At 35.7% G+C, this 24,027-nt stretch overlaps 1 protein-coding gene across 11 annotated transcripts in view; it reads right to left on the minus strand.

Moving 5' to 3' along the window:
* The window catches only part of Ptpn13 (protein tyrosine phosphatase non-receptor type 13), a 189,038-nt gene that overhangs the window by 148,465 nt on the left and 16,546 nt on the right, over positions 1–24,027 (minus strand). The gene's annotated exons all lie outside the window — the stretch shown is intronic.

Genomic DNA, 24,027 nt, shown 5'->3' on the forward strand with positions numbered 1-24,027 from the left:
AGAGTCTTTGTGGTGAAATGTTTATAGAATAAATATTTTGAATGTTGTTCAGTTAAGTAGGTGATATTTTGATAAAACTTAAGATTCTTTATGGGACTCAATGATTCTATTTTTATTTTGGAAGGGGAAAATGCAGCTATTCGAAATCCTCCCATATAAACTTTTCTCAATTGGCATGCCTTGAAACTTGTTCTTTATAGTATCACTAAGATTTCTACTTAAACCAAATGGATTTAAGCATAATATATAATATATGTCTATTAGTGGGCACTGTGGCACACACATAATCCCAGTGACTGGGGTGCTGAGGAAAGAGGATTGCCAAGTTCGAGGTTAATCTCAGCAACTTAGTAAGACCCTAAGAAACTTAGTGAGAACATGTCATCACAAAATAAAAAACAGAAGGTGCTGGGCTTGTGGAAAAACACAAATGGGTTCAATTCCTGGTACCAAAAAAAAAAAAAAAAAAAAAAAATTTAAAAAGTATATCTATTAGTACACAGCAGCAGATAGATTTAGGAAAGAAGCTAAAAGGTATTAAAAATGTTTAATAGCACACTTAATTATATTTTTTGTAACTAAGTTTCTCATTAAAATTTAAAATGAACCTATAAAAAATCTGATTTGGACAAAAGTTGACTTTGATTACAAAATACTAAGAAAAGCAAGCGTTTTCTTTTAATTTACATTTATGGTAGCTTAATCCACTTGAACAAAAGCAATTTCAGCTCCAGGGAGGCCAGTCTTGTCTTTCACTTTTCTTTAAAAACGTTTACTATAACATTTTATGCTCAAAGACTACCTCTGAGGGGTGTCTTCTATCATGCATAATGTGGTAGTTAAAAGGAAAGATAAAAGATATTGTTTTGAAAAAGCCAAAGGGTTTTTATTTAGCTTGTACAAGTGTTATTATTTAGAACTCTTGCCCACAGCAAAAGTCTCTAGGTTTTCACATACTTTATTATAACCATAGAACCTTAATTCAAGAGTAAAAAATAGAAGTTGTGTTTCTTTGAGATGTGCGAGCTATTATCTTCTCATAATATTCATAAACTGGAAGTTTCAACAGAGGCATCAAGATACTGTTAGCAATCAGATACCAACATGATCTGTGGGAAAGAGTACCCTGTAGCAAATTTCCAAAGTGTTACATCTGAGAACCGGTTAGATGGCTCCAAAGCCTACACTTGGGTTATAAAGACAGAAGATTGCACAAGATTTCTTTGAAGAAATTTGTCTCCCTTAAAGCAGGAGGGGTGTAGGAAGGGCCTTACTTTCACCTCAAGTCAGTTAAAGAGGCTTCATGGGGATCCCTTGGAGTGTTTGTAATATGTTCCCTGGAGTTGGAGGTGATATGGCAGACTGGTATCCGATACAGGAATCTAATGGCACTGGCAATTACCCAAGTTAGCACAAAGAGGGAGAGAGGAGGAGAGCACACACAAGAATGAGGCAGCAGGCTGCGTCAAGGAGCCAGCTACACTTGCACAACGAGGGAGGAGAGAGGCAAGGAAGCAGGCTGCACAGAGGACAAGCCTGGAGCTATCTCAAGTCCTGCCCAGAGGATGAAAACATCCTAATATTTAGATAGTAGTGATGGTTGCACAACTCTGTAGATACAAAAAACACCCAAGGTATGTAGGTATGTGCTAAATTGAATGGCATGTGACTTATATCTCAAAATATGCATCAAAATAGTTTTCATTCCCAGCACTGCATATAAACCTACACATACACATGCATGTCTACCCAAAGCACCACCTGAAGAAAAAGCAAGGGAAGGAGGAGAAGAGGAAGAGAGAAGAGGAGGAGGAAGAATTCAAATTATTAATACTGAAAAATGGTCTGGAAGGAAAGCAGGTTGAGGACCAGAAGAGTTAGAGGGTACTGGTTAATTGGAGGAAAATTTTTCTGGATTATCACAGGAAGTACGGTTCCAGCGGACTCTTAAAAAACAAACAAACAAACAAACAAAAACACCAAATACACACAAGAGAAAGGGCCACCTTTAAACAAAAATGGATGAAGTGGAGAATACTGTGGTAAGTGAAATTTGCCAAACTCAGAAACTCAAAGGTCGAATGTTTTCTCTTTTGTGTGGAAGCTAGAGTAAAATAAAAGATCCCACCGACTATGATAACCATATAGCTCTAAAAGAAACAAAACAAAACAGACCAAACGAATGAAGTTCTTTACAACAGAAGTCAGGAAAAACTGATTTTCTACTTCTCTTCCTGTAGTTTAAATCCTGATGAGGTCAGAGATAGCAACTTGCCAGAAGATGAGGGGATAAGCAATAAAATGTAGAGTTAAATACACTGCCTACCATCTACAGGCTAACTGCAGTTAGGGAATGGAAAAGTTTAAGCTTTCAATGGAAACAGAAATATCGGTTAATATACCGAGTAGGCATTTTTAATTATGGAACTGTCTTTTAAACTTAAGTGACTATACTATCAAAGAGTAAGGAGAAAATCATGGACCTGAGTCTTTATATAGATGCAGGGGAAGAACTCCTGGAGGCGGGGGAAAAAAAGAAAGAAGTGAAGTGAGGGACCAAGTAAATTGCTTATGATTCTGTCTTTCTTTTTGGGGGGAGGAGGGAAAGTCCTCGTGAAATTGCCCAGGCTAGCCTCAAACTTGTGATCATCTTGCTTCAGCCTCCTGGTAGCTGGATTACAAGTATGTGCCACCATGCCTGGTTCTAAATTTTATCTTATATTTTTTTCCTAGGCAATGTGCGACTCATTGTGCGACTTGGCTCTCAGTTTCCAATCTTAAAATACTGGTTGTTATGTACCTTTTTAAAGAAATTGGTTTTTAAAATACAATTACTCCTGGGGCTAGGGTTGTGGCTCAGTGGTAGAGTGCTCGCCTAGCATGTGTGAGGCACTGGGTTCAATCCTCAGCACCACAAAAAAAGAATAAATAAATAAAATAAAGATATTGTATTCATCTACAACTAAAAAAAAATATATATATATAATTACTCCCTATAAATAATAAAATAAAAAAGCAAAATTAACTTCTCCTATAATGGCTTTTTTTTAATGCTTGATCTTTCTATCTAAAGATTATTAATTATGCCAATGTTGCTTGATGTAATCAATTCTAAATTATATTTGATTAATCCTCCATTAATTTTCATTTAAAATACTTTTTTGTTTTTTCAGTATCTGATTTCTATACACAGTTATGATGGCTCTTAAGGACTCCAAAACACAGAAGGAACATGGGTTATGGCTAGGAAAAAAATTAAGAAAAAATTTCAGTTTATGGTTGCAATTGTTTCCTTTAGACACAATGTAACTTGGGGTACAAATATATGACTGGAATTATTTTACTTTTGCAAAGGCTCTGCTGTACAATAAAAATCACCATATTATTTACTTGAAACTTGTGTGCTACATAACTACAAAATTATTGGAAAAAAATTGAAATAAGAAAAATTATTTATGCTATATAACTACAATCATTATTACATTTTTAGTTAACATAAGAATTACTGGCATGACCATAAAACTGGGTCCATAGAGTCAGACAGGGCCATAAAAGGATACACACAGATGTTACTGTAATCCTGAAGGAGTGTGACACTCAAGAATAGAAAACACAGAAAAGTGATTCAGATTAGAAAAGTAAACAGATTAACTGAATCCAATCCAGTAACATAATAACCTGTCTGGTGGTAGATTAATTACCAATGCTTAACTGGAACCTAGGGAAACAGGGCTATAAGAGCACCCTATTTCAAGAACAAAGCAGCTATAAACTAGAGCTCTGTGTATGCAACTAGTTTTGAGCAAGAATCCAGTCAGCATCCTGCCTGAGAGATTTTTTAGTCATTAAGAAACCACAGTGGGGAAAAAAAAAGAAAAAAGAAAAGAAAAGAAAAGAAACCAACCATGGTGAGAACCAGGGACTTGTGGAGCCTTTGCCTGGCCTAGGCAAGACCCTCAGTTTGATCTCTCCCACTGCAACACCAAACAACTCATGGTTTCTTTGTTTTTATTTAGTATTGCAGTGCAGGAGATCAAACTGAGGTTCTCAAAGAAACCACAGTGAGTTGAGGAAGCAACCCCCTAAAACGCAAGCATCTTCTAACCCAGGAAGATTCAGAATTAAGTTATAAAACTTTACGAGAAGCAAGTTTACATATCGGGAGTTTTTAAATTAACGAATCTATACATACATAACTAAGAAATATAGGCCAGTTAGAATAACTGGTTAGATTAGATTTGTGGGTCCAATTTAAAGTGTAATTCTGAAAATGATTAAGACAAAATGTCATTTGAACATAGAAGAGAAATTAATGTCTTGCAATACATAACTCTTTTCAGATAAATCCTCACTCATTAGAAAATGTAAGTACTGGGGAAGGTTTGTTTTTGTTTTTGTTTTTTGTCAGACTCACAAAACATGTTTAAAAATTGGCATTTAAGCCAGGCACAGTGGCACATGCCTATAATCCCAGCAGCTAGGGAGGCTGAGGTAGGAGGATTGAGAGTTCAAAGCCAGCCTCAGCAACAGTCAACGCAATAAGCAGTTCAGTGAGATTCTGCCTCTAAATAAAATACAAAAAGAGCTGGGGATATGGCCTAGTGGTTGTGTGTCTCTGTGTTCAATCCCAGTACCAAAAATAAGGGGAAAAAACAAAAAAAAAAAACAAAAAAAGACATCTAATTATATAAATGTTGTTTAAAATATATGAGATTTTAATTAACTAGATTTGAAAATGCGATTATACAACTCTATCAAAATGTACCTTAAAAATTGCTATGAAACTTTCCTAATTAACCCCAGGTAGAATGTCTATTATCAAAAAGATAACAAAAATAAATAAATAAATGTTCACAAGGATGTTGAAGAAAGGGAAATTCTCCTACACTGTTGGTGGGGACTGCAAATTTGTACAGCTACAATGGAAATAGTATGGAAGGTCCTCAAAAAAACTAGAAATAGAAGTATCATATGACCCAGGAATTCCACTACTGAGTCAAATTCAAAGGAATTGAAATTCGTCTGTCGAAGAGACATCTGCATCTGCATGCTTACTGCAGCACTATTCACAATAGCCAAGGTATGGAATCAACCTAGGTGTCCAAGGACAGAGGAAAGGGTAGAGAAAATATGGTATTTATACACAATGAAATATTATTCAGTCATAAAAAAGAAAGGAACTCTTGTCATTTGTGACAAAATGGATGGAACTGAGGATGTTACTTAAGTGAAATACTCCATTTTCTGACAAATATTACATATTCTCCCTTGTATGTGGAAGCTAAAAAGTGTTTCTCAAGGAAGTAGAGAATAGAATAGTGTTTACCAGAGCCTCGGAAGAACATGGATGTTTTAGTCAGCTTTTTTGCCATTGTGACTAAAAGACCTAACCAGAACAATTGTAGAGAAGGAAAAGTTTATTTGAGGGCTCACGGTTTCAGAGGTCTTAGTCTACAGAAGGCCAGTTCCGTTCCTCAGGACTCAAGGTGAGGCAGAACAATATGGTGGGAGAGTGAGGCGGAGGGAAGCTGCTTGCATGATGATCAGGAAGCCAAGGGACATAGGCTGCACTCATCAGATACAAAACATATACCTCACAGTGCTGCCCCCAGTGAACTACTTTCTCCAGCCACGCCCCACCTGCCTTCAGTCACCACTCAGTTAATCCCATCAGGGATTAATCCACTAATTAGGTTAAGGTCATAACCCAATCATTTCTCCTCCAAAGCTTTTTGCATGGTCTTACCTATGAGTTTTTGGGGGAACACCTCACATCCAAACCATAACCATGGGGAAAGGGATGGAAAAAGAATGGTTAACGGGTGTAGGAGTGCAATAGGACAGTAGGTGGTTGGTTGGTTTTTTAATAGCTGGGGATTAAATCCAGGACACCTTACCACTGAGCTCCATCCCCAGTACTTTTTAAAATTTGAGTCAGGGACTCACTGAATTGCCCGCACTGGCCTCAAACTTGCACTTCTCCTGCTTCAGTGTCCTGAGTAGCTGGGATTATAGTTGTGTGCCAATGAGCCTGGTATCTATACCTTGGTTTAGTTACTGATGTCTTACTTAAAGATTAATTTAGTATAAACTATACTCCATCTATTTCATACTTCTGAATTAGCAATTCTAAATCTGTCATCTCTTCTTATAAACAACATTTAAGGCCACACTAATCACCAGATAAAGTCCAAGCATATTAAAAAATTCATTAACTTGATACTTGGATATTCATTTGAATACCTCATATATGGCAAGTTTTATAATGAATATGGAGCAAAAAGAAACTGAACAAGAATAGAATCTGGGGAAAAAACCTCAATTAGAAGGTGAAGGGCTAAATCAGTAATTACACAGTGAATATGGAGACTTCTAAGTGGATAGGAGAAAGGTAGATACAAAAGCATTATAATTAAGACCTTCCTGACAGAAGAAATAATCTATTTGAAATATGAATATCAGATACAAAACATATACCCCACAGTGCTATGAAATATGAAATATGAAACAGAAGGTGCTCAAATTCTGTAGATTATTTAGAGATAATATAGAATCTATTTAGTGATAAAGTCACTTAGATGGATTTGGATAAAGTCCATTTGGAAGAGCACACATGTATATACACAGAGGTAGATAGAGAGGTAGATGAAAAATAAAGACAAATACAGAAACCATGAGGAGATTAGCATTTAAAAGTTAGAAGAAAAATGAAGCCTGCAAAGGTATCTGCAGTGAAACAGAGCCAGACATGGTGGCACTGCCAATGATCTCAGCTACTTGGGAGGCAAGAAAGGAACTGTTAATAACTTGTTTTGAGAAGAAAACTGAACCCGGAAATATTAAATACTTTGCCAAAAGTTACAGAGGCAGTGATTTGAACCCAGATGACCAGGTACTAAAATACATGCTTAATGTTATGTTCTGCTGATACACTCTTTGGAACTTCTTTCATCCTCTCTAACATAATGATCATCTGATTTTCTTATTTTTCTGACTATTTCTTCCTCTTCCTCCTCCTCCTCCTCCTCTTCTTCTCCTCTCTCTCTTCCTTCCTCCTCCTTCTTTGTACTGGGGATAAAACTCAGGGGCATTCTACCACTTAGCCATAACCTCATCCTTTTTATTTTTTATTTTGGGACAGGGTCTCTCCAAGTTGCCCTGACTGGCATTGAACTTAATTCTCCTGCCTATAATAAATGAGTAAAGGGCTATTTTTAATGGTATCCTTTCTATCTATAAAACTAGAAAATTAACCAAAGCAAAAGGACTGCTGGTGTTGCAGTGCTCAGGAACTTCAGAACCATCTATCATCTCTTAAGGAAAGCACTGTCCGTTAGTATTCTCTTTCTCGGGCCCCAATGTCCCTAAAGTCAGAGGTCAGGTTCTCATCTTTATCCTCATTGCACTTAGCAATCAATAAGTAAGAAAAGAGAAGCCAAAGGTTTCCTTGGTGGATATGACAGCAAGAGAATTGAGAGTTGTGGCAAGAGATTCTGAGGGAATGGACCAGAGGGTCTAAGGTGAATAAAAAGAAAAATAAAGAAAATACCATGATGGTGAGAGTCACTATGGTATTTGAAGAAAGTCAAATAGACTGGGAAAGAATAGGATGATTCCTAGTGAAAGGTAGTGAAAGATTACTTAATATTTCACTCATTTAAATATCCATCAGAAGTGTTGTGTGCTAGACATTAGTTGGTGCTAACTTTTTATTCCACAATCGACAAATATTCATTGAATAACTGCTATGAACCAGACACTCTTTTAGGCACTGAGGATACATCAGGGAGCCGACGTGATAAACACACCCCATCCTACGGAATTTACATTCTATTAGAGAAAATAGTAATAAACACAATGAATACAAAATCACATGTGATAAATACTGTGGATGAAAACAACTGGAGAAGGAGGCTAGGGAATACCAGAGAAGTTAGAAGTGGAATATTTAAAATAATTAAACAAGGAAGGCCACACTGAAAATTTCTCATTTGAGTAAAGATCTGAAGGAGTGAGAGAGTGAGCCACAGCTGTCTGGGAAAAATGGTCTGGAAAAAAAAGTGAAAAGGTGTGGGAAGATGTCCCAGAAATAATAAGGAGAAAAATCATCAGTAAAGAGAGGAACAGTAGTAGATAGGGTCTTCTAGAATCCTGAAAATACGCATACTCCCTACACTGAAATGGAAAGTTTACTGGAAAGTTTTGAGGAGAGATGTAATTTATCTGCTTTAAAAAGATCACTCGGGCTGGGCGTGGTGGCATATCTCTGATCCCAGTGACTCTGGAGGCTGAGGCAGGAGGATCGAGTTTCAGGCAGCCTCAGCAACAGGGAGGCACTAAGCAACTCAGTGAGATCCAATCTCTAAATAAAATACAAAATAAGGCTAGGGATGCAGCTCAGTGGTTCAGTGTCCCTGAGTCCAATCTCCACTACCAGAAAAAATAAATAAATAAAGATCACTCTGGCTTCTGTTTCAACAATAGACTACAGAAGAGCAAGGGTAGAAACAAGAAGACTAATGAGACTACAGAATAACTCAGGCAAGAAATGATGGTAGTCTGGCTCAAAGTAGTTAAAGGGCAGGTAGGAAATGATCAGAATCTAGACAAAAAAATTTCGACAGGATTTTATTTCTTTTAATAGTGAATAGTATTCCATTATATACCAGATTTTATTTTTAAATAAGTTTTATTTTATTTTTTTTAGTTATACATGATAGTAGAATCTGTTTTGATATATTTATCCAAGCTTGGAATGTATCTTATTCTAATTAGGATTCCAGTCTTTTGGATATACATGATGGTGAGAGTCACTATGGTATATTTATATATATATACATAGGAAAATCATGTTAGATTCATTCTACTATCTTTCCCATTCTCATCCCTCTCCCTTCCCTTCATTCCCCTTTGTCTCATCCACTAAACTTCTATTGTTTCCCTGTACCTTGTTGTAGGTTAGCATTCATATATAAGAGAAAACATTTGACCTCTGGTGTTTAGAGGATTGTCTTATTTCACTTAGCCTGATAGTTTACTGATCCATCTATTTACCAGCAAATGTCAAAGTCATTCTTCTTTATGGCTGAGTAATATTCCTTTGAGTATACATACCACAATTTCTTTATCCATTCATCTGTTAATGGGCATCTCGGTTGGTTCCATAGCTTAGCTATTATGAATTGTGCTGCTATAAACATTGACGTGGCTGTATTACTATAGTATGCTGATTTTAAATCCTTTGGCTATATACCAAGGAGCAGAATAACTGGGTCAAACGGTGGATCCATTCCTAGTTTTTTGAGGAATCTCCATACTGCTTTCCAGAGTGATTGCATTAATTTGCAGTCCCACCAATAATGTATGAGTGTACCTTTTTCCTACATCCTCACCAATATTTATTGTTACTTGTATTATTGATAATTGCCATTCTGGTTGGAGCAAAATGAAATCTCAGTGTAGTTTTAATTTGTATTTCTCTAATTGCTAGAGATGTTGAACATTTTTTCATGTATTTGTTGACCATTCATATTTCTTTTGAGAAGTGTCAGTTTAGTGCCTTTGCCCATTTATTGACTGGGTTGTTTTTTTGGTGTTAAGCTTGTTGAGTTCTATGTACATCCTGGAAATTAATGCCTCATCTGAAGCACAGGTGGCAAAGATTTTCTCCCATTCTGTAGGCTCTCCATGTTCTTGATTGTTTCCTTTGCTGTGAAAAAGTTTTTCAGTTTGATGCTATCTCGTATACTGATTTTGTATTTTACTTCTTGAACTTTAGGAGTCTTGTTGAGGAAGTTGGTTCCTAAGCCAACATGATGGAGAGTTGGGCCTACATTTTCTTCTAGTAGGAGAAGGGTATCTCGTCTAATGCCTCGAGTCTGATCCACTTTGAATGGAGTTTCATGCAGGGTGAGAGATAAGGGTTAAGCTTCATTCTGCTATATGGATTTCCAGTTTTTCTGGCATCATTTGTTGAAGAGGTCATCTCTTCCCCATTGTATGTTTATGGTGCCTATGTCTACTATGACATAACTGTATTTGTGTGGGTTTGCCTTCTGTGTCTTCTATTCTATTCCATTGGTCTTCATGCCCATTTTGGTGCTGATACCCTGCTGTTTTTGTTACTATAGCTCTGTAGCATAATTTAACGTCTGGTATTGTGATGTCTCCTGCTTCACTTTTCTCTCTAAGGATTGTTTTGTCTTTTCTGAGTTTCTTATTTTTTCAAATGAATTTCATGACTGCTTTTTTTATTCTATGAAGAACAGTGGAATTTTAATAGGAGTTGCTTTAAATCTGTACAGCACTAGAATCTAGAAATATTTTGAAGTGAGAATCAAAAGGATTTGTTGATATGTATGCTCTTTGAACTGAGAAACTGACAGGATGGAGAAACCATTAGCTAAGATGGGCAAGACTGTGAGAGGAACTAATTTGGAGCAAAAATTCTATGTGATTTTTTTTTTTTTTTTTCAGAGTTTCAAGTTTGTTTTGGTTTTGGTATGTTAGACATTCAAGTGAAGAATGAAGATGCTAAGTATAGTTCTGGTTATATGAGATGGAGATAAACATTTAGATGTAGCAGCATATATATGGTCTTTCAAAGCCCTGAAATTTCATGAGATCACTCAGTTAGTATATGCAGATAGAGTAGAAATCAAAAGACAGAGGGATGAAGATTAACAAGAAAAAGAGATTAAGTAGGGATGGCTTTACCCCAAACCCATCTCTTCCACAGGTCCCTGATTATGCACTTTGCCATAAATTTAAGGACTTGAGGGTAGACTTGTACCCAATTAAAACTTATATGGTAGAGTCAAGATTACATTAAAAGGTTGTCTTTCTGATGGAGATAACAATGTTTAATTCAATATTCCCTTGCCTATCGTGACTGCAGAGTTTTTGATCCTCTAATTATCAAAATGATCACACCACAACAAAGGATCTCTGTCTACATACCCAGCCTGAAGTGTGATACCCTTATGTGTATCCCAAGACCAGGCTTTTTTCTGCTTTTTGAGTGTACAGAATTCAATAAGCCAGTGAGAAAATGGAAGCACAAGATCCAGTTAGAAGTATTGGTAGCCTATATGACAAAGGGTTACATCCCAAATCTGTGTTTCATGGAGAACAGGAGAGGCTTCAAGAAAAACAGAGAAGAGACTGCTAGAGAATAAATACCTAAACTAAAAAATAAATCTTTAGCCCAGATCAATTAGATGTAATCACTCGGGTAATAAGAAACAGATAGGGCTACAAAATGGTAATTGTTGCCTGACGTGTATTTCTAAAATCACCTCCAGTGCAATGACTTTATGTATTTGAGAATGGCTAAGGGTATCTGCACATTCTAGGTGACTTAAACATTGGTATTTGAGTAATGAACATTGTGGTGATTTAATTTATGTTCTGTGTTCACTAATCAAGAAGAAATGTGACCCAATACATATGAACATTATGATTGAAAGAATACAATACTTCTGTTTTATTGACATTATCTTACATGTAACTTGAGTGATATTTCATAGTCAAAGGATGAAATACCCTCAAAACACCTCCATATTCATGTAAAAAATGATTTTAGGCATCTTAATGGGGATAAATGTTTGTTGAGTCATGTTCTTAACTTTCAGTAAGGAAAAATATGCAAAGTCTCTAAGAAACACATCTACTAAAAGGCTCAAGACATATAGTTTGCTTTTTAAAGACTGACAGATCGGCCAGGTGCAATGGCGCTGTCTGTAATCCCAGTGGCTCAGGAGGCTGAGACAGGAGGATGAAGAGTTCAAAGTCAACCTCAGGCGGTCTGGGGATGTAGCTCAGTTGGTAGAGCATTTGCCTGGTATACACAAGTTTAAGGGTTGCAATCCCAGCACCAAGGGGGAAGGGGGCAAAAAAAAAGGTTGAGAGGTAGGCAAAGTCAGCCTCAGCAACAATGAGGTGCTAAGCAACTCAATGAGACCCTGTCTCTAAATAAAATACAAAATAGGGCTGAGAAAGTGGTTCAGTGATTGAGTGCCCCTGAGTTCAATCCCTGGTTCTGAAAAAAAAAGATTGATTGATCAATTGATATTAGGAATTTAACCCAGGGGTACTTACCACTGAACTACATCCCCAGTCCTTTTAATTTTTTTAATTTTAAGACAGGTTCTCACTGAGTTGCTGAGAGTCTTGCTAAATTGCTGACGCTGGCCTGGAACTTGTGATCCTCCTGCCTCAGCCTCCTGAGTCACTGGGATAATATGCATGTGCCTCCATGGCAGACCTTTTTAAAGATCTTTACTTCCCAGCTATTTGTTTGGAGTTGGACTTTAGTCTAAGTCTTAATTTTGTCATATGCTTTATCCAGGAACACATACAAAATTACTGACACTGTTTTTTGTTTTTTAAAAAATAGGCTGAATGTTTTCTCTGATATGTTGATGAAGATATATAACGGGGAGGGGGAGAAGAATGAAGGAACCTTGGATGGGGTGGAGGAAAATGGGGTGGGAGGGGGTGGGGGATGGAAAGAGAGTAGAATGAAGCAGACAGTATTATCCTATGTATACGTATGATTACACGAATGGTGTGAATCTACATTGTATACAACCATAGAAATGAAAAGTTGTACCCCATTTGTGTACAATGAATCAAAATGTAGTCTGTAAAAATTTTAAAAAATTTAATAATAAAAAATAAATCATCTCAAAAAAGTTATATATTTTTTAAAAAAATAATCACTAGATTTTGTGCTTGGTACAAGTAATTTTACAGAAAAAGGAACCTGTCAAAATGACCTGTGAGTAATTTCTTCCTCATGTCTCCAAAAACAGGGAAAAGTAGTACTTTTATTCACTTCAGTCCTGTAATAAGATTCTGCAAGTTATAGAATTTTTGTTTTTTCTCTAATGCCAACTGCAAAAATAAAAGGTTTGATTTTTAAACTAAGTTTGTTGCAGACTAAATATACTAAGCAAGAGATGCTGACATTTTCTTGGATAGCACAGAAAAATAGTCTGTCATCTCAACCATTTCCTGAGATAGGTACTATAATTATTCCATGACAGATGAGGAACTAAGGCACAGAAATAATCTACTTGAGATTATAGAGCTAGAAAATCGTGGAGCTGGAATACAAATTTGAGTGCTATTGATTTCTTCATTTTATAAAATGTGAGTTCTTGAGTTAATACATAAGCTATTCTTTGAGCAAGTACCTAATATATAATGATTGGTTAATAAATGCAATTATTAAAAATTAGGACATCAGTGAGAGGTATCAATAGAGAAATTTTTAAAAAACATTTTTCAGTCTTCAGAAAAATGGAAATTTGATAAAGAGGAGAATGTAGGCTGCATTTGCAAGTACACTAGCCTGAGAGGGGTTAACCTACAGTTGCATAAAGAAAACCCAAGTTCTTTTATCTTTTATATACCTAATATATTTTCTTAAATTTAAAAACAAAAAAAGGCACTGCTAGCTGTTTTAGTAAATAAACATGCTGAAATTACATTAAAATACAGAAAGAGATGAGAGAAAATTCTGTAAGTCCTCCACATCTTGAAGCCTATAGTTTCTTATGGGGAGTGGAAAAGAGGGAAGAGTCTAAATTTCAATTCCTATTGTCATATCACATTTCCTTATTTCTATCTTTTCTAACGTTTCTGATTATTACGTTTGGCTTAAAGCGGGGCTTTTCTAAGAGTCACACTAGTGGTAAGAGAGATCATTTCTGTAGCTAAATTTTATAAAAGGTTGCCAACAATAAGCACATTATTCCCTTTTAATTCTTTTTCAATACTTCTGACTAAGTCATCAAGAAAGTTCCGGTTTGGGGCTAGTTTGTTTGTTTGACTTTCCAGTCTCCCTTCTAAACAAATAGAGACATGTCTCAAGCTGGGAGTGTTGTTACACAGGCAAGTATCCTCCCATAGCTCAGATTTAATCACATTACTGTGTTTTCATGTATCATACTGATATTGGCTTTATACTTACCTAATACTTAAAGAATGTTTTACTGGTTTTCCATTCAAGGAAATAATAATTGATCTAAGATTTCCTTTTTAAATAAATAATTTCAAATATATAAATAAAATTGTTTAAAAATATTAAGTAAATGACATTTGATATGGCAAAGATTATGGAAGGTAGGAAATACAGCTGAAGAAAATTCTATTAAGAGAAAATGACCAGACATGGTGGTGCAAACCTGTAATGCCAGCTATTTGGGAGGCTGAGGCAGGAAGATCTCAAGTTTGAGGCCAGCCTCAGCAACTTAGTGAGGCCCGAAGTAACTTAATGAAACCCTGTCTAAAAATAAAAAATAAAAAGGGCTTGGGATGTGGCTCAGTGGTTAAATGTCTCTGGGTTCAAGAGAGAAAAAATGGAGGACTTAACAAGATGGTTCATTAATGCAGTACGTATATGGAACATTATAGAAACTTTCTCCAAATTTCATGATCCAGAACTATAAATCAAAATCTCATAACTCAATAGCCAACATTACTGATACAATGAAGCCCATTTGCTATACCTCAGTTCCATGTAAATTTCAAATTACTTCACAAAATGCGCTTATGTATATACATTTTATATTTTCCCATTTAATGAAAAAATGTATTATTTCAAGATGTTCTCCCCTAAATCAATGCCTAATTCTCTCCCATTTGTAACGGGTCTAATTTTAGGTTAGCCACACGGTTTTATGAGAATTATAGAGAGAACACCAGGAAAACAAACAAAAAACAGTGAAGTAACAGATTTAATTGTATGGAATTTGCCACATCTGATACCTAAAAGACAATTTTTCCTAATTTCCTCCGTTTGAGGCAGAGAGTAAGAAATGGGAAAGGAATAACTGAAAATGGCTCTTTCATATTTAATATTCCATGTCATTCCTCCTACCCCTTCTAATTAGGCCACGTGAGACACATATCTGCCCCCGCCCAGCCATTGCCAAAATTAGAGATCAACTGGGATTCAATATACAGTAAGCACATAGTCAAGGCATGGAGTTTCTTGCACATTTGCTTAATGTTTTGAAAAATATAAGATAAAAACCATGTATAAGGGCTGGGGATATAGTTCAGTTAGTTGAGTGCTTGCCTTGCAAGCACAAGGCCCTGGGTTCAAATCCCCAGTACTGCAAAAAACAAAACAAAAAAAAAAAAAACCCATGTATAGTTTAAAACTTCATTGATATTAAAATGTAAAAATAATTTAAATGAATTTTGGAAAATAAAAACAAGCATAAATACACTTGATACATATTAAATCTTTGAACTCACATTCTCATTACCAATAGTACATCTCACTACTGCTCCCCTTCGTACCTAATTTTTTAATCCTATGTCTCACCAAGATTTGTGGGACAAAATAGGTCTATTCTTTTTCTCTCATTCTATGCATTTTTTGTACTTGATTTCCTCCACTTTGCTTTCTTAGCTACCTTTGTGCCTTGGGAGCTTTTGGAATTTCTAGAAACAGGTAGTCCCTCATCATTTTACTTTTTTATTGTGAGTTTGTAGATCTTAATTTCTATACTATCATTTAAGCAGAGTTAGAAAACTGGGTTGATAAATCTGCCCAACCTTCTTACATCAGAAGTCTGGGTTTTTTCTGATGCATATATACACTAAACAATTGTATCCTTATTTATAGTTCATTGTATATAGACCAGATGTATGATAAGGCAGATAGTAAGTAGAAAAATCAGTAATTTAAAAATTTAAAAAATAATAACAAACTTGATTTTGTTAAATAACTGATCCTCATCTTATAATCAATTTAATAAGCAGGCCATTTATTAAATCTAAAACTGCCTCCCACCCACCCTCCAGTACTGGGAATTGAAGGTAGGGGCACTTTACCACTGAGATACAATCCCAGCTCTTTTTATTTTGAGACAGAGTTTCTGTATATAGTGTAGGGTGGCCTTGAACCTGTGATTCTCCTGCCTCAGGCTCCCATGTAGCTGGAATTACAGGCACGTGCCTGGATCCAAAACTGAATTCTGGATTTCAACTACTAAACTTCTTCACTGTTCCCACTTTGAAATGGAACTGATGTCATTTTATTGAGGCCACAAACTTTGGATTCACCGGGCTGCTATTTTATCCTCACTTCCTACATCCAATCTATTGGAAAATTCTGTTGGTTCTACCTTCAAAGTCTGTATCGAATATATCTGATTAGTCTCATGACCTCCACTGCTACCCTACAATCTTTAATACTCTATATTTTCTAGAACAGAGCTGCCTAATGAACTTTTGTGATGTTGTATATATCCTGTATCTGTATTGTCCAGAGTAGTAAAGTCACTAAATACCTGTGGCCACTAAGCCCTTGAAATGTGGCTACTGCAACAGAGGAACTTAATTTTAAATTTAGTTTTAATTAATTTAAATTTAAATGACTTACTAACATACTGGACAGTGGGGGTCTGGAACACTTTAGATGATAGGCTTACAATAGGTCACTTTCTTCCCTCTCTTGTTCCCTTGTAGTATATTCCATAGAAATCCTTTTTTTAAATATAGGTCCAGCCCTGTCACTTCTCTGCTCCATGGCTTCACATCACATTTAGAATAAAGTCTCGGGCTGGGGAGATAGCTCAGTCGGTAGAGTGCTTGCCTTGCAAACACAAGGCCCTGGGTTCGATCCCCAGCACCGCAAAAAAATAAATAAATAAATAGAATAAAGTCTCAAATCCCTACTCACCTTACAGTTTCCTATATGATCTTTCCCCGGGCTCTTCCCACCTCAACTACTTAAACTATCTCCCTTTCAGTCCCAACATACTCTACTCCAGCCACTGTGACTCTTAAGATCTTGCATTACTCTAGAACACTTCTGTCCCAAAGAGTCACATGGCAGAGACTCCTCACTTCATTCTTTGATCAATTGGTACTTCACAGAGAGGCTTGTCTTGACCATCTCAACTCAAAACAGTTACCACCATCCAATTCCTCACTCTCTCATACCATTATCCAATTATACAATAATTCATAACATTTATAATACCTGAAAATAATTATGAATCTTTATTGAATGTTGTTCATAACAAAATGTAAAAGTCACAAGGACAGGAAATTTGTCTCCTTTTTTAAATGGTGTATCCCCACATGCCTAGGACAGTTTCTGGCACATAGTGATTCTAATGTTATTTATTAAATGACAATAAACTCAAATCTCATAATCCTTCAGTCTTACATTCACGTAACATGTATTCATTCAGTGCTAATTGTTTACATGGCACTGCATCAGACAACGTGCAGAATTCAAGTTGAAAGTAGCTTAGACCTTGTAAATCAGATTACCACTGAAATAATCCTTAAAGTCCTTTGAATCCTAAAATTTTGACCCAATGAATTCAATGAGAAATAGCTGGAACTGTTTCTCTTAGAGAAGAGACCAGGAGATATGTCTGTCTTTAAATGTTAAAACATTTGCCTTCTGGAAAGAGTAGTCTTTTTATGGTATTCCTAACAGAAGGTAGAACTGAGACCAGTGAGTGAAAATTTAGGTACTTTTTCAGTTCAGTATGAAGCCCTTTTTAATAATATTGAAAAACTCTTCAGAAAATGTCTTAAAGTGGTTAAGTAGTAGGAACTAATCATCTGTATGAGTGTCAGAGAGATTTTCCTGTATTAGTAAAGTAGCCTTAGAAGACTTCTAACAGGTTTTCCACTTGAGATTGTCTGCAAAATGCTATACTGAATGCAACTTAATAAATCAGCTATTTTCTGATAAGTTGCTTCCTGCTTGTTACAAGTAATAATTCTGAAGGTTGACAGCAAGAAACAGAAAATGAGAACCAAAACAGAATTAACACATAAATATTCTACTGAATAATTAAGAACACTTTGTACCTGTGCCTATAGAAATACACCCATAATAATAACCTCAGGTTATCCATATGAAACTAACAATATTTGACTCTTTTCATGGTTCGAATTAGAAATGAATTGACAAATTTTATAAATATAGTCACTATGTAATTTCTGTATTTGTATTATTAGAGGGTCAGTCAGCTTAAAAGAATTTAATTAAATAAAAAAAAAAAAAACTGGGTGTGGAGATGCATATCTGTAATGCCAGCAACTCAGGAAGCTGAAGCAGGAGGATCACAAGTTCAAGGCCAGTCTCAGCAACTTAGCAAGGTCCTAAGCAACTTAGCCAGATCTTGCCTAAAAATAAAAAGGGCTGGGGATGTGGTTCTCAGTGTTAAGAGCACTCAAGCACTCCTGGGTTTAATCCACAGTACAAAAAAAAAAAAAAAAAGGAAAAAAAAAAAAGGAAAGAAAATAAAACAAAGTCGATTCAATAGCATAGGTCTTCTAAAATTTCACTTAGCCCAACCAAACAGTAGACCATGAGAGAGTCACTCTTTATTTTTAATTTATTTTTTTTTAGTTGTCAATGGACCTTTATTTTTTATTTATTTATATGTGTTACTGAGGATGGAACCCAGGGCCTCACATATGCCAGGCAAGTGCTCTACCACTGAGTCACAATCCTAGCTCTGAGAGTCACTCTTAATCTCTACAACTAACAGTTCAATAAATTCTTAGGATCTTGAAAAATCAGCTAAAAACAAACTAAATAGTAAAATATATATGTCCATACTAGACAAGTAATTTAGTAGCAGATGTAAACTTTTTGTTAGCCAATAATCAGAATCTGAGTGATAATCCCTTACTTCAGTTAGATATTACATTTTAGAGCTGGGCATGGTGGCACACACCAGTAATCCCAGCAGCTGGAGAGGCTGAGGAAGGAGGATTGCAGGTTTAAAGCCAGCTTCAGCAACTTAGCAAGGCTCTAAGCAACTTAGTGAGACTCTGTCTGAAAAATAAAAATAAAAAGGGCCAGGGATGTGGTCAGTGGTTAAGTGCCACTGGGTTTAATCACTGATACCCACCCCCCCCAAAAAAAAAAGAAATTACATTTTAGGTAATGAATGAAATTATATTTCTAACAGTTTTTTTTTCCTCAATTCAAAAACCAAGTACAATTTTTAGGTCTATGGCTATATGAAGGGCTTTTTAATTTTCTTAAACCTAAATCTAAATATTTGAAGTCTAATGTTAGAAGTATTTCCAGGGCTGGGGAGATAGTTCAGTTGGTAGAGTGCTTGCTTTGCAAACACAAGGCCCTGGGTTCGATCTATTTCCAAAACAAGTTATATCTTACTGGTATTAATAGTGTTCCTTCGGTACTGAGATTTTTATATTCTTCATTATAGAAATGTTTTGCTTTCATATCAGGAAAAGTATCTTGACAGTTTGCACTTCACTTTAAATGCCCATTTTACATTTATCTCACAATTCCAACTGGTCTGGGGCTTAAATTAACTACCTATTTAAAATATTGTTAGAAGTATAGGAAATTCCTAAAAGTGAAATTAAGAAACAATAATATTGTTGAGAGATGATGAAAGTTCTCATGGTAAAAAAAGTGATCCTTTTTCAAGAATAGTGTAGACAAAAACTCTTGTGTGAGAAAAATTGCAATATTACAGTTCTAATAAAAGCAATTTCTTTTTAATGAATCAACTAGGAGGAAATTTAGAGTGGGGTTACTTTGTTCTGTTGATAAAAGGGGATTGTTTGGAATTTTATTTTGTTTTTTAGTTCACTGATAAATATTTGTCTTCATTGGGCATGGTGGTGCTCACCTGTAATCCCAACTACCTGGGAAGCTGAGGCAGGATGACCAGGAGTTCAAGGCCAACCTGAACAACGTAGCAAAACCCTTTCGAAATAAAAAGGGCTGGAAACACAGCTCCATGGCAGTATGAGCAAAGTCCTGGGTCTGCTCAACAGCAAAGAAAAGATTTTGTCTTAATTTGTCTACAAATTTATTTTGTATACTTTAAAATTCAACAAATCTACTCTAAATAACTGAAAAATTGATAATAGATTCTACTATAATTTTTCTTCTTTTTCTTCCTCTTCCCCCTCCTCTTATCCCTTTTTTTCCTTCTTCCTCTTGTGGTACTGATGGTACCCAGGAATTTGAGTATGCTAAGCACAAACAAGATCTACCACTGAGTTACCCAGTCCCAATATTATCTTTTGCTTAAAAAATAAATTGTTGTTTATTTTTCCTAACCATGAATCTCTTAGCACTTTATCCTTAATAACACTAGTTTTGACAATGAGCTTGAAAAATATTCAACTTCCTAAAATAAATGCTCCCCCACTCCCATGTTCTTCCTTCTTATTGGCAATCTGTCTTCTAATATAGAAGCGAGAAATGTCAGATATTTAATTTCCCAGCATCACTGCAGTTAGTATGTAAGTTAATAACCCATACCCATTATCTAGCTAATGGTACTGAGACAGATTTATTAAGAGGGTAACCATGAAAGATTTTTCATCCTATAAAAAAGATACATGAGCTGGGTACAGTGGCGCATACCTGTAATCCTAGTGATTCTGGAGGCTGGGGCAGGAGGACCACAATTTCAAAGTCAGCCCCAGCAACTTAGTGAGACACTGTCTCAAAAATAAATAAATAAATAAATAAATAAATAAATAAATAAATAAATAAATAAAAAGGGCTGGGGGTATGGCTCAGTGAGTAAGCAACCCTGGGTTCAATTCCTGGTACTAAAGCTAAAAAGTAAAAAGATGCATAAGAGGAAATGTCTATTGTTCCTCTAGATATGCAGGAAAGGATTAAAATAGCAGGATTGCTTGCAAGGTCTGCTTTTGGTTGGCATTTGGGAACTACAGGAGGGTTCCCACCACTTCCAGAACTCTTATGAGTGACTGTGTCTAAACTTTTTGTGCAAACAATGTGGTTTATGCAGGACACCTGCTTTTCTTCTGGAAATCTGGAATTTAGTATTTGGTAGGCAGAGAGTGCCCACTTGATGAACCTTCAGTAAAAACCTTGTACTGAATCTCTAAAGAGCTTTCCTGGTAGACAGTATTTCACTTATGTTGTCACAACTCATTGTTGAGGGAATTTAGTACATTCTGTATGACTCTACTGGGAGAAGACTCTTGGAAGTTTGTGCCTGGATTTCTCCAGATTTTGCCCCATTGTCTTTTCCCTTTGCTGTTCTGTTGTACCCTTTGTGTAATAAATCTGTTGAGCTGAGTCCTCCTGGCAAATAATGGAATCTAAGGGTGATCTTGGGGATCCTTGACGCTAGGTAGAGGGATGTCTTCAGGCAACACCTGTAACTGTGGCAGCCATATCTACTGCAACTACTGGAGAATAAGAAGAACTTAAGATCGTTTTCAGAACAGCAGCATCGGGGTGGGGAGAGGAGAAGCAAGCAAGAAAGAGGAACCAAGGGACCTTATGAAGTATATGAACAAATCTTTGAACTAACTTCCTCCAGACTGCTTATGTTCAATATTTTTAAATAAGATAAGCTATCACTTGCAATGAAATGAATACTTAGACTGTCTAAAAAACCAATGATGTGAAGATCAAACAGGATCATCTTAAGACATTATTCTTCGGGTTTTTAAAGAAATTATATATTAATTTTTCCATGGAAATAAATATATAAAGAAAATATGCTCAAAATGTTCTATTTCTTTCCTTTTTTCTTTCTTTAATGGTACTAGGTATTGAATCCAGGAGCACTCTACCACTGAGCTACATTCCCAGCACTTCTTATTTTTTAAGTTTGAGACAGAGTTTCACTAAGTTGCTGAGACTGGTCTCAAGCTTGCAATCCTCCTGTCTCAACCTCCTGGGTAACCGGGATTACAAATGTATTCCATTGCATCCAGCAAAATGTTTCATTTCATAACATCTCTTTAGTTATATCTAAGATTGAAAATACCTCTATTTTAGTAGTTTATTCAGAAGTAAAGTGTCAAGTTTATTGGTATAAAGTCACCCATAATATTCCTTAATCTTTTTTGTTTGGATTTTTGATTTTTTGGTTCTGGGGATTAAACTCAAGGCTTCATGCAGGGTAACCATAAGCTCTACCCCCTATCCCAGTCCTCCTCATTATTATTTTAATAAGTGCAGACTCTGGTGATATCACCTCTCTCATTCCTGATACTGAATTTCCCTTTTCTGATCAATCTGTTTAGAGCTTTATTGAATTAATTGCTCTCCTTAAAGACTTTCCTTTAGGTTTCATTGATCTTCATATTTCTTCCTGTTTTCCTATTTTATTGATTTCTTCTTTCATCTTTATTCTATTCTATTTACTTTTCTACTGCATACTACTTTGTTCTTTTTCTAGACAAAGCTGATATTAGCTTGGCACATTTTTTTCTTTCCTTTTATAGGTGTTTAGTGCTATAAATTAAAGTCTTGCTCTAGAAGCTTGCAACACACGTTTTTGATAAATTGCATTTTCACTTACATTCCATACAGTATACTTTCTCATTTCTTCTTTATGCTGAGGGTTGTTGACAAAAGCATTATTTAGTTTCCAAATATTTAAGGATTTTTCATAGATGATTTATATCACTTGGAGACTTTCAGATATAACAATGTGTTTTGTGGCCCAAAATGTGAACTATCTTGTTAAATGTTCTGTGTGCATTTGAAAAAAGCATACATTAAGCTGTATAATTGACTACAGCGTCCTATAAATGTCAGTTAGGTCAAATTAACTGATATGCTGTTAAAGTCTTCTATATGTTACTGATTTTCTGTTTACTTGTCTGTCAATTCTTGACAAAGGTATATTAAAAGCCCTAAATACAACTGTGAATTTGTCCATTTTCCCCACAGTTTTATCTGGTTTTGTTTCATATATTTTGAAGGTTTGTCATTAGGTAGATAAATGTTAAGATTTCCTATGTTTTCTTAATGAATTGACTCCACTATCATTACAAAATGATATTTATTTTTTAATCCTGGTAATATTCTTAGTCCTGAGATCTACTTTGTCTGGTATTACCATAACCAGTTTTCTTTTGATTAGTGTTAGCATGGTATATTTTCCCATAGTTTATTTTTAACCAAGTCTCTTAGTCCTTTTGGGCTACTATAACAAAATTCCATAAGCTGGGAAACATAAACAGAAATTTATTTCTCTCAGTTCTAGAGGCTGTGAAGTCCAAGATCAAGGTGCTGGCAGACTTGATGTCTATTAAGAGCCTGCTTACTTATCGATGGCTGTATTCTTCTATTCTTCTAGCTGTATTCTCACATGGTAGAAGGGTCTAGCTATCTCTCTGAGGTTCGTTTTTTAAGAGCACTACTCTCAATCATGAGGGCTCTACTTTCATGACCAAAATCACCTCCTGTTGCCACCTTTGGGGTTACGACTTTTTTTCTTTCTTTCTTTCTTTTTTTTTTTTTTGTACCAAGGATTGAACCCAGGGGCCCTTAACCACCGAGCTGCGTACCCAGCCCTTTTTTTATATTTTATTAGAGACAGGGTCTCACTGAGTTGCTTAGAGCCTTGCTAAGTTGCTGAGGCAGGGTTTGAACTCAAAATCTTCCTGCTTCAGCCTCTGGAGTCCTGGGATTACAGGCCCAGTTTGGGGTTACAATTTCAATGTACGAATTTTGGAAGACATCAACATTCAAACCACAGTACCAGACAGCATATAGTTTGGTCTCGATTTCTTTGAAAATCAGTCTGACAATGTTCCTACTCCATTTAATTAGTTACATTAAATGTGATTACTGCTATAGTTAGGTTTAAATTATCATTTTGCTCTTTTTTTTATTGTTCCTATCTGTTTTCCTTCTTTTCTTCTTTGTCTGACTTCTCCTTTTTTATTATGAATAATAGAAAGTATTGAACACATCTGTCCCAGTCATTTGCATTTCCAGTTGTTCTTCATTTTGTTGCACAGATCATGTGGTATCACTACCCTTTTGCCTAAACAACTTCTGTTAACATTTATGGTAGTGCATAACTGTTAGTGGTGATTATTTAAGCTATTGTATCTTTAAAAATTCTTTCTTTCACCTTTGCTTTGGGAAGAGATATTCTTTAGGTAGAATTTCTTGGTTGACATTTTCTTTCAACATTTTAAAGGTATCGCTATATGGTTGTCTTCTTTGTTTTGGTCTTGACAAGAAATATACTGTAATCTCTC

The sequence above is a fragment of the Sciurus carolinensis genome, chromosome 10 (genome assembly GCF_902686445.1).
Source record: "Sciurus carolinensis chromosome 10, mSciCar1.2, whole genome shotgun sequence".
Lineage (NCBI taxonomy): Eukaryota > Metazoa > Chordata > Mammalia > Rodentia > Sciuridae > Sciurus > Sciurus carolinensis.